The 10,574-nt window shown below is 47.7% G+C and overlaps 1 pseudogene; it reads right to left on the bottom strand.

Annotated features, from left to right (window-relative positions):
• Positions 1–1,812: 1,812 nt before the first annotated feature.
• Positions 1,813–1,912, bottom strand: LOC138833127 (U6 spliceosomal RNA; annotated as a pseudogene).
• Positions 1,913–10,574: the final 8,662 nt, after the last annotated feature.

Genomic DNA, 10,574 nt, shown 5'->3' with positions numbered 1-10,574 from the left:
TCAGCCTCTTGAGTAGCTGGGATTGCAGGCATGAGCCTCCGGTGCCTGGCCACGCATTTTATTTTTAACAAAGAGCCAAGTACAGCAGAAGGAGGTTTAAGGTCACATGGTAGACGGCGGGGATGAAAATTTTTGACCCCAAGTGCAGGAGTGCCTCACTGCGGACGGCTGTGTTGCCCTTTCAGGACCAGAGGACGCCAGGCTGGGGTGAGGATGATGGTGTGGGGGGGGGGGGGGAGCAAAGCCTGGGCCCAGCCTGTCTGCCCTGTCCTGAGCACACATGTAGCCCTTCCCCCGGCTTGGGTAAAAGCCCGGCTCACACCCTAGCCCTTCTGCTCTCTGGCTACATGACCCAGGGTGCCTTGCTTCACCTTCCTGAACACCTGTCTCCTGTCCTGGGAAATGGGATGAGTAATTGCACCCACCTTTCAGCTTGAGAGGCGTCCCTGATGAGGCTGATCACACCAAATGCCCCAGCCAGGGCTCGTGCCCTTGTGCATGTCACTTCCCCATCACAGATCACAGGCCCCGGCTGGCCAGCTCACCAGCGTTATTTGTCAAGGGACACAGCCTACAGGCCTCGGCTGGGCACGTGAGAGCCAGCGTGACAGATGAGAGGAGGGGCAGAGGGAGGTGCCATTCACAGATACCTGCTTGCCCCCAGCTGCCTTGGACTGAACGACCCCTCTCCCCCTGCCACACACACTACATGTCTGTTGGAGCCCTAAATTCTGATATAATTGTGTTTATAAACAGCATTCGAGGGAGATAACTCAGGTTAAATGGTAGGATAGGGGCCTGATCCAACAGGGCGGTGGCCTTGTCAGAACAGGATGTGTGTGTGTGTGTGTGTGTGTGTGTGTGTGTGTGTGTGTGTGTGTGTGTGTGTGTGTGTGTGTGTGTGTGTGTGTGTGTGTGTGTGTGTGTGTGTGTGTGTGTGTGTGTGTGTGTGTGTGTGTGTGTGTGTGTGTGTGTGTGTGTGTGTGTGTGTGTTGCCACCTGAAAGTAGGCAACACTAGCAGTGATGAAAAGAAGTTCATCTCTTTGGGTTGGTGTAGAAATAGAAGACAAAAGTGGAGAGAACATAGGCTTTGAATGATTCATAAGTATCACCTGTGGAGAGAAAACAACTATTACAGACACAAAGCAAGGCTGTGCATTTCTATCAAGTCTTCTTTAAGTATGCAATGTACAAGAAAGCTAGGCGCGTCAGACTAACAGAGAATGGGAGGGGAGAGGAGAGAAGATTTGCACTCTATCTGGAATGTTTAACTTTTCACACGGGAACATATTCACACCAGAAGAAAAAGAAGGAGCAGGAGGAAGAAGAGGGAGAGGAAGAGGAAGAAGAGGAGGACTTTTCTAGATTAGCTTTGCCATCACCAGGCACATAGAAGCTCAGACCTTTTTTGTTTTGGTCGGTCGTGGGTCTTGAACTCTGGGCCTGGGTGCTGTCCCTGAGCTCTTCAGCTCAAGGCCAGCACTCTACCACTTGAGCCACAGTGCCACTTCTGGTTTTCTAGTGTTTCATTGGAGATAAGAGTCTCATGGACTTTCCTGCCCAGGCTGGCTTTGAATCATAATCCTCAGATCTCAGCCTCCTGAGTAGCTAGGATTACAGGCATGAGCCACCGGCGCCCAGCTCATAAGTAGTTTTTAAAAAGTACCAGAGAGGAAGTGGCACAACCAAATAAAAAAAAAGTACCAGAGAAAGACATCTTTTCTTGAAGATGCCAATTAACTATGTGTCCACTAGTACACACACACAACACTTACACACAGACACACATACACACTCATCAACCATATGAAAAATATATGGAACGCTTCATGAATTTGCGTGTCATCCTTGCGCAGGGGCCATGCTAATCTTCTCTCCCAATTTTAGTATATGTGCTGCCTAAGCAAGCACTATGAAAAGTATATGAACTTATAAAATAGATGAACACCCATCTACTAGTCTCACATTTCAGGTTCCAAGAGACATTGTCTGCACAAGTACCTGTATCAGACACTAAGCCCCTGGGAGCACCGAGCTGTATCTCTTATGAGTCACTTAACCAGGTCCAACTGAAGCACGCTTCGTCAATGTTTATTGAATAAAACAGTTCTAGAGCCCAACTGCATACTAGAATCTTCGGGGAGTTTTAAAAAATATTGAGGCTTTAGTACCACCCCAGACCAATTAAAAGGGACCCCCTAGGGGGAAGAAATCTCAATACAGTACGAATTTTAAAGGCTCTCAGGTGAGTCTAATGTTTGGCCAGGCTGAGAACCCCTGGACCAAATAAATGACTGAATGACCAAATAAATGTGCATCTCTTTGATTTACAAAGGAATGCATTGCAGGATTCCTTCTTAAAGCACATTCCCATGGTGCATTTTCCACGTAATTCGATTTTAAGAAATTTGATTTACACCCAATATGGCTGGGACAGTCTATTTTGTAAAGCAAGGAACATCTGTATTATCTATCAATTTTTTTTTATGGATTTGGGGATATTCTGTTTCTCCATTTAGAACTGAGCCGGAGACTTGAGCAAAGATTGTATCATTTCCTGTACTCTCAAAAAAATTATTTTTTTCTCCCATTCTGCCATTCAGAGACCATTTCCTGGCCATCCAACATTAGGGATTACTTAATGAGACACTTAAAGCAGTTTGGAGAAAGATAGAAACGCCATTGTCTGAGCCTCGGGCTCCTCCGCTATGATAATGAGCAGATGAGAGTCCAGCGCTCACCAACTACTTGGGGCTGGCAGCCAAGCAGCAGAAGAATGTGCCCAGGTGGGCAGCAGTAGGAGGGGCAGAGGAGGAGATGGAGGGAATGCAGGGGTGAGGCAAGGTGCGTTCCCAAAGCAGCAGCCATCCAGGGCGGGCAGAGGGCAGGGCAGGCAAGACATTCTGCTTAAGTCTGGGGGAGGCTAGAGGTGGGCATATCTCACAGCTCTGGGGCCCAATCTTGGGGAACAGAGGAGCTCCCCCCAGCAGGAAGCTCGGGGGAGCACACTGCAGCAGGGAGTCAGAGGAGGACTGGAGTCAGCCGCAGAGAAGGGCTACATTGATACCATTGATACCAGGGACTTCCTGAGCCTTTCGCCCAGGCCTCCAGACTCCACCCGGTCTGAATTGGCATCTCCTACACCACTGATGTCTGCTTACTTGCTTTCCTTCCTTTCTTTTCTTTTCTTCTTTCTCTTTCTCATTTTTCTTTCCTTTTCTCTATCTCATTTCTCTTTTTCTTTTCTTTCCCTCCCTCTCCCCTTTCTTCCTTCTCTCTTCTTACTTTTTCTTTCTTTTCTTTCTTTCTTTCCTTCTTTCTTTTCTTTCTTTCTTTCTCCTTCCTTCCTTCCTTCCTTTCTTTATCTTTCTTTCTTTCTTTCTTTCTTTCTTTCTTTCTTTCTTTCTTTCTTTCTTTCTTTCTTTCTTTCTCTCTTTCTCTCTTTCTTTCTTTCTTTCTTTCTTTCTTTCTTTCTTTCTTTCTTTCTTTCTTTCTTTCTTTCTTTCTTTCTTTCTTTCTCTCTTTCTTTCTGTCCTAGGGAGCTTGAACTCAGGGCCTGGGTGCTGTCCCTGAGCTTTTTCTTTACTCATGACTGGTGCTCTACCATCTGAGCCACAACCTTACATCTGGCTTTTGATGAACTGCGATCCTTAGATCTTGGCCTCCCCAGTAGCTAGGATTACAGGGGTGAGCCCACCAGCATCTGGATGGTATGTCTGCTTTCTTTATGGAGGTACCAGTGGGCTGTAACAAAGGGCCTCAAGCCAAATGCCTCAAAACAACAGGAGCCCATCCTCACTGAGTTCTGGAAGTTCACCCTTCCCAGGCTCCTCCTCAGCCCCTCCCTGGCCTCTCCCTGGCTCCTTCTAGGGATCACAATTTGACCTGTAACAACTGCAAAGCCTGAAAAATAAATGACCTCTTTCTATTCACATTTATCTTTTCCCCTTGCGTTTCCTTTTCCGTTTTGCCTTCAAAATTCAGAGCTTCTTCCTGGTCCTCTGCTTTCTCAGGACCCCTCTAGCCCCCTCCTCCTCACTATTCCACCCCCCACCCCCCACAGGCAGATACTGCCTCTCCTGCCCTCTGCCATCCCTGCCGTCTTTGGTCCTCTGAGCCGTTCTCAGCCACCTGCTGCAGATGCAGCCCCCACTGCAGGACAATTCCACTGGGCCCCATTCCCCGTTTCCCCTCTGTCAATAGCAGCATGGCTGGGGTGACTTGGGCTTCCCCACAGCCTCTGGTCTTCTTTTTCTCTCTGAGTTAATCCAAGCAAAGTCCAGTCTTAACCTGTGGGACTCAGTCCTCCAGCCGGCTTTCCGCTGCCCTTCCTCCTCCCGCCCCCCTCCCCAGCAGCACCTGCAGCCCCAGCCATATTTCTTGTCTGCCCACCCCCATCCTCCACCCTCCTCACCTTCTTCCTTTGCTCTTCAATCTGCCATTGACATTACAGTTCCTGTCTGTGTTCATCCTGTGGGATTCCCAGGTGCAACCCTGCCACACCAGCCCTGTCCCTTCGCTGTGTCTGTCTCCTCGCAGTGCAACATGCTGAGCTTTGGCCTGCAGAGACCAGGCACCAGCCCTGCACAGACACCTTGGCCGGGCTGATACCGTGGAAGAAGCCCAGGGTCATCTCCTCACTATCATCTATGCTGTGTGACCTTAGCAAATGGCATATATATATAATGTGTGTGTGTGTGTGTGTGTGTATTGTACTAGCATATATTGTGGCACATAGTGGTTTCATTGTGATAGCTCCATACATGTATGCAATATCACCCAATCAGATTCACTTCCTCTACCTATCTTCCTCGTGCTTCTTCCCCATTCTTAAATCAATTTCATCAGTCCTTCTTGTTCTCAAATGTGTGTACAAAGTACTTCTGGTACATTCACCTACTTCACCTTCTCCTTTAACCATCTCCATCCCCTCTGGTATCAAATCCCAAACAAAACCACTTCTATATTCCCGTCATTCATTTTGAAGGTTTAGGGTGAGAAAATGTATGTGACATTTACCTTCCTCAGTCTGGTTTATTTCTCTGAACACATTAATCTCTTGCTTCATCTATTTTTCTGCAATCAGTTCTTCTCATGGGTGAATAATATTCCAGTGGGTGCAGATAATACCTTTTTTTTTTTGTCTGTTCATCAGTTGGTGGGCAGCTGGGCTGATTTCATGTGCTGGCTATTTTGAATATAGCTGCTGTACATGTGGCTGTGCAGATACCTTGACTGTATGTTGACTTAGACAAATTGTCTAAGACCTTCTCTGTGCCCAGGAGCAGAGAGTGACATCTACCCCATGCAGTAGGATAATCCCAGAATTATCAAGAAGAGTTTTATACAGAGATCTGTATAAAATGGGTTGCAGCCAACTGTCCCCTACCTCTTCTAAGCCAGCTACTCAGGGCCTGAAGAAATCAGATGGGGATAGGCAAGGGGGAAATTACTAGAATCCTGAAGAAGAAAGTCCTGTAGGGCTGTCCACCTTGAGACAGGAGTAACTTGATTTAGGGTCACAGCGAGCTCTGAACTTCATAGAACCCTGTTCTCTTCCCATTAGGAGGAACAAGGGAGCCTGGCCTGTGGCTTGGGGAAAGGAGCTTTCCCCAAAACCCTGGGGTTTGTAAGGGGGGTAAAGAGAGGATCTGCAGCAGCAGGTAGGTGAATTCAAAAAAATGTGGGAGCAGTATTTTCTTTCTTCTTTCTTCTTCTTATTTAGATAAACCCAAGCAGAGTCTTTATTGATTTCTCTCATCTAGACCTCCAGGAAAATAAACGCCAAAAGTACCCCCCCCCCCCATACACCTTTCTCTTTGTGCTGGTACTAGAGCTTGAACTTAGGATCAGGATGCTGTCCCTGAGCTTTTTTGCTCAAGGCTGACACTCTACCACTGAGCCACAGCTCCACTTCTGGCTTTTATTTTTTCCTTCTTAGATGGTTGTGGGGCTTGAACTCAGGGCCTGGGCGCTGTCCTTGAGCTTTTTTTGCTCAAAGCTAGTTCTCTACCACTTGAACCACAGCAGCACTTCCAGATTTTGAATGGTTAATTGGAGATAAGAGTCTCCCAGGGACTTTTCTGCCTGGGTTGACTTTGAACCTTGATCCTCAGATCTCAGTCTTCTGACTAGCTAGGATTACAGACTTAAACTACCAGCTTCCTCTTTCAATTGTTGAGGAATACATGCCTGCTAATTCCCTACCTCTTCAGAGAACCACCCATATTGTCCATTGGCCTCAGCTGATTGGACCAGAGGCAGACATCTGTGAGACAATTGGCTGGTGACTGGCCAATCCCATCAAACTCAGGTGCTGGTGGTCAAGGAGGATGCTGAGCCCCATCCCAGTGGTGGAGTTGACACTGGGGCCCAAGAACTGGAGATGCTCTTGAGACCAGATCCACTACCTCATCTCCAATGTGGACCTCCACTCTCCCTGCAGCTTGGAGACAGTGTGAGACAGTGTGTAATCTCTCCGCAAGTCTCTCTCCTGTGACCCTGAACTGCCTTCAAAGTCTCCAGCTGACACGGCATTTTGCTGGGAATTTGTAAACTTCGCAGACACACTGTTGAGGTTGGCTTGCATGGTGGGTAGGCCCATGCGCTCCCCAGAAAAGGGCAGAAAGTTTCCAGGAAAAACACGCACGCGTCAAAGCACAGGAGGGGAGGGAGATGAGATGCTTCCAAACATTGAAGGACTCCTCTTGATTATGCTGTTGCTTTGTTTGTTATTTTTTATCATCCAGGAATCCATTCAATGTAAATATTGAACACATATTTAAGCTGCTCTGGAGTGCGGGGGAAGATGAGGGCGTGGCGCCCAGCCCCAACCTGCTCATCCCTTGCCAGAAAACTTTCCATCCCCTTTGGTAATTAGCGGCATGGTCCTTCACGCCAGATCAGCATGTTTTAGTCTCTGACACATCTGCTGGACATTCGACGGATGTTTTCTCCTCCCGATTTCTGAAGGCAGTCACGTGGACCCAGCCTGCTGTTTATTCCTCTGATGGGCACGCTGAGTCTCCACCTGAGGCACGTGGCTCAAGATCCCAGAGACACAGGCAGAAAAGAGAGCAGGTCCGCAGGCCCAGGCTCCCCATCCAGTGCTCCTGCCAATAGACACCCCCACCCCCCTGCGTCCCATTTGTCTGCAGGACCTGTGGGGTCTTCCGATCCTCAGCTTGCTTCAGCAGGGCTGCCAGGGACACCCCTCCTCGCAGTCCATGACTTCTCCCTCCCATGCCGGCCTTATCTGAAACCCACATGCACACGCTGCTTTAGCTTCCTCCCTTCAGTGTGGCCATAGGGCCCAATCCAGGCTCTCTGCATTTCCTGTAGTGCCCAGTGCAGAGACAAGATGGGGTGAATGGTTCGATGAACAGAGAAGTGACTGATGGAAAGTCCCAAGCACTTCCCAATGCAGGCAGCCAGAGATGTGGGAGGGGACCTAGACAGAAGATTCTGGAAGTCTGGGTTGTCATCATCCTTCTCTTTCTCTTCCTCTTCCTTTTCCTTTCCATCGCCCTCCTATTCCTCCTCCTTTTCCTCCCCTTCTTCCCTTTCTTCCTCCTCCTTCTCTTCTTTCTCCTTTTTCTCCTCTTTCTCTGGCTGCTCATCTGCTCCTGGGTCACCAAGCAAGCAGCTGCCCTTGAAAGACTCCCTGTGGCCCTCCTCTCTCATGGATGGCTGGGGAGTGTCCACCCTCCCCCCCCCAGGGATGACTGCTTCCGGCAGGGGACATGGGGAGACTTGCAGGAGAGGAAGAAACAGAGAGAAGATGGGTGTTCCTTGACTCACTTCATCCTCATTCTTAGGGTGTTGAATCCAACCCCACTTCTCTCATCTCATCCCCAGCCTGAATTTCTTCCTTCCTGATGCCCATGGGTTAAAAAGTCAGGTCCCTGTGTTCTGCTGTTATGACAGAAGCCAAGTCAGGTGGTGCATGCCTGTAATCCCAGCACTAGGGAATTTAAGACAGAAGGATCCCAAGTTCCAGTCAGCATGGGCTACCTTGCAGGATTTGGTTTCCCAAACAAAAACAAAAACGTCATCTGCTATAGCTATAATCATATTTTGCCATAATCCTAGCTACCTAGGATCCAGAGACAAGGGTTCAAAGCCAGCCCAGGCAGGAAAGTCCATGAGACCTTTATCTCCAGTTAACCATCAAAAAGCCAGAAGTGGTGCTGTGGCTCAAGTGATAGAGCACCAGCCTGCTGAAGCAAAGAAACTCAGGGACAGTGCCCAAGCCCTGAGTTCAAGCCCCAGAATGCACACAAAGAAAAAGAAACAATCGTGACTTTCCTTTTGCCAGTAGACTTGGAAAATCCCATCCTGAGGTGAAAAATACCAGAGATACCAGGCAGAAAGCAAATCTTGCCAGGCAAACCCGTCCAGCTTTCCCAATAAAGAACATTACAGGAACACAGGATTTTTTTTTTTTTACATGCTCATAAAATGATTATACTTGTTCTGAGAATTTCCGGGTTGGACCATGACTGTTTCAGACTGTTTCCTTCAGTGTATTTATTTTATTTATTTTATAGCAGTATCTGCAGGAGAGACCTGTGTCTTAATTCGCGTTGGCGTGGTGTGTGTGTGTTTTCCTTTTTCTGCCGTACAGCTGGAACGTCTGCCACCCCACATCGGAGGCAGCTGGCACTGTGAGAGGACCCGGTGTTGTGACAGTCTGCCTCAGGTTCTCAGTTGCTAACGTTCTCATTTGAGATCTCCCTTGCCTGGAGTATTTTATTGGCAATTTCTTGTTGCATTTACCAAAACAAAACGCATTTCAGCTTGCTCCTCCGCAGGAAGGGGCTGCTGAGCAGTTTTCTGACAGCTAGATATTAAGTGCAGGTGGCTTTGTTGAATGCACTTTCTGTCTGCCTCAGAACATTAACCATAACCCACACTTTCTTCCAAAGGAACTGGAATGAATTAAATTGTTTAATAAAACCGTACTTACCTGGATAAACTCATTTCTATTTTGCATTTAGATTCCCTAATGCATCTTTCCAGATTGTTATTTGTAAAATAAAAAGCTAGACGTGTTTACTTAGGAAGCCAAACACGGGGCCCTAATCCTGGTTCCCATCCAAGTTTACGGCAACGTCTTTGTTTTGCATTTCCTACCATGTTCTGAACTGTTGCCTATTTCACTCAGCATGAATCGATAACACTCGCCATCCCACCCCTGGCCCAAATTAAGACTTACTGAGGGAGGGAGGGAGGGAGGGAGGGAGGGAGGGAGGGTGTGTGTGTGTGTGTGTGTGTGTGTGTGTGTGTGTGTGTGTGTGTGTGTGTGTGTGTGTGTGTGTGTGTGTGTGTGTGTGTGTGTGTGTGTGTGTGTGTGTGTGTGTGTGTGTGTGTGTGTGTGTGTGTGTGTGTGTGTGTGTGTGTGTGTGTGTGTGTGTGTGTGTGTGTGTGTGTGTGTGTGTGTGTGTGTGTGTGTGTGTGTGTGTGTGTGTGTGTGTGTGTGTGTGTGTGTGTGTGTTCTCTCCCACCCCTGAAATGAGAACTTCTCCAGACAGGACGGAGCCCAGAGCTGAGCATTTGCACACTGGTTGAAAATTATTCCCATGTAAGAAGGTCTTGGCTAACTTGTGGGTGATGTCCCCTAGGACTATTGAGGTCCACTGAAAGAGCTGCCCAGAGGAGGTCACTCTGCTCCTGTAAGTCTCTAGAGCCACAGTACTGAACTGGCCGGGGCATTTCATTTCTGCAGAAAGTTAGATCTGCAGAATGAATGAATGCCTTTTGCTCTCATCCTTTGTGCTTACTTCAGCTAATCCCCCTTTGCCCTTTTCCAGAAAACCAGTACCATTTGAGTGTGTGTGTGTGTGTGTGTGTGTGTGAGAGAGAGAGAGAGAGAGAGAGAGAGAGAGAGAGAGAGAGAGAGAGAGAGAGAGAGAGAGAGAGAGAGAGAGAGAGAGAGAGAGTCCGAACTGGGGCTTGAACTCAGGACCTGAGTGTTCACCCTTAGTTTTTTCACTCAAGGTTGGTGCTCTATCACTCGAGCCACAGCTCTACTTCTGGATTTTTGCTGGTGGAACCTTGATCCTGAGGTCTGAGCCTCCTGAGTAGCTAGGATTACAGGCATGAGCCACCAGTGCCTGGCTACAGTGCCACATTGTATGTCCAAATACAATCAGCTACATTAACCAGAATTTTTAATCTAATTGCTTCCCTTCTTTTTGTCTATTATTAAGGAGTTGTACAGAGGTTTCAATTCCATAGTCAAGTTATGAGTTCAATGCATCTTGATCTATGTCACTCTTCATTTTTTTCTTTTTGTGCTGGTCCTGGGGCTTGAACTCAGGGCCTGGACAATGTCCCTGAGATTTTTTTGCTCAAGGCTAGCACTCTACCACTTAAACTACAGCTCCACTTATGGATTTTTGATGGCTAATTGAAAATAAGAATCTCCTGGCCTTTCCCACCTGAACTGGCTTTGAATCACAATCCTCAGATCTCAGCCTCCTGAGAAGGTAGGATTACAGTCGTGAGCCACTGGTGCCTGCCTTCTGCCTTTAAAATATATATATATATATATATATATATATATATATAT

The sequence above is a fragment of the Dipodomys merriami genome, unplaced genomic scaffold, assembly GCF_024711535.1.
Source record: "Dipodomys merriami isolate MVZ:Mamm:240054 unplaced genomic scaffold, mDipMer1.0.p SCAF_200, whole genome shotgun sequence".
Lineage (NCBI taxonomy): Eukaryota > Metazoa > Chordata > Mammalia > Rodentia > Heteromyidae > Dipodomys > Dipodomys merriami.
This window is presented reverse-complemented; position numbering and strand designations above follow the sequence as displayed.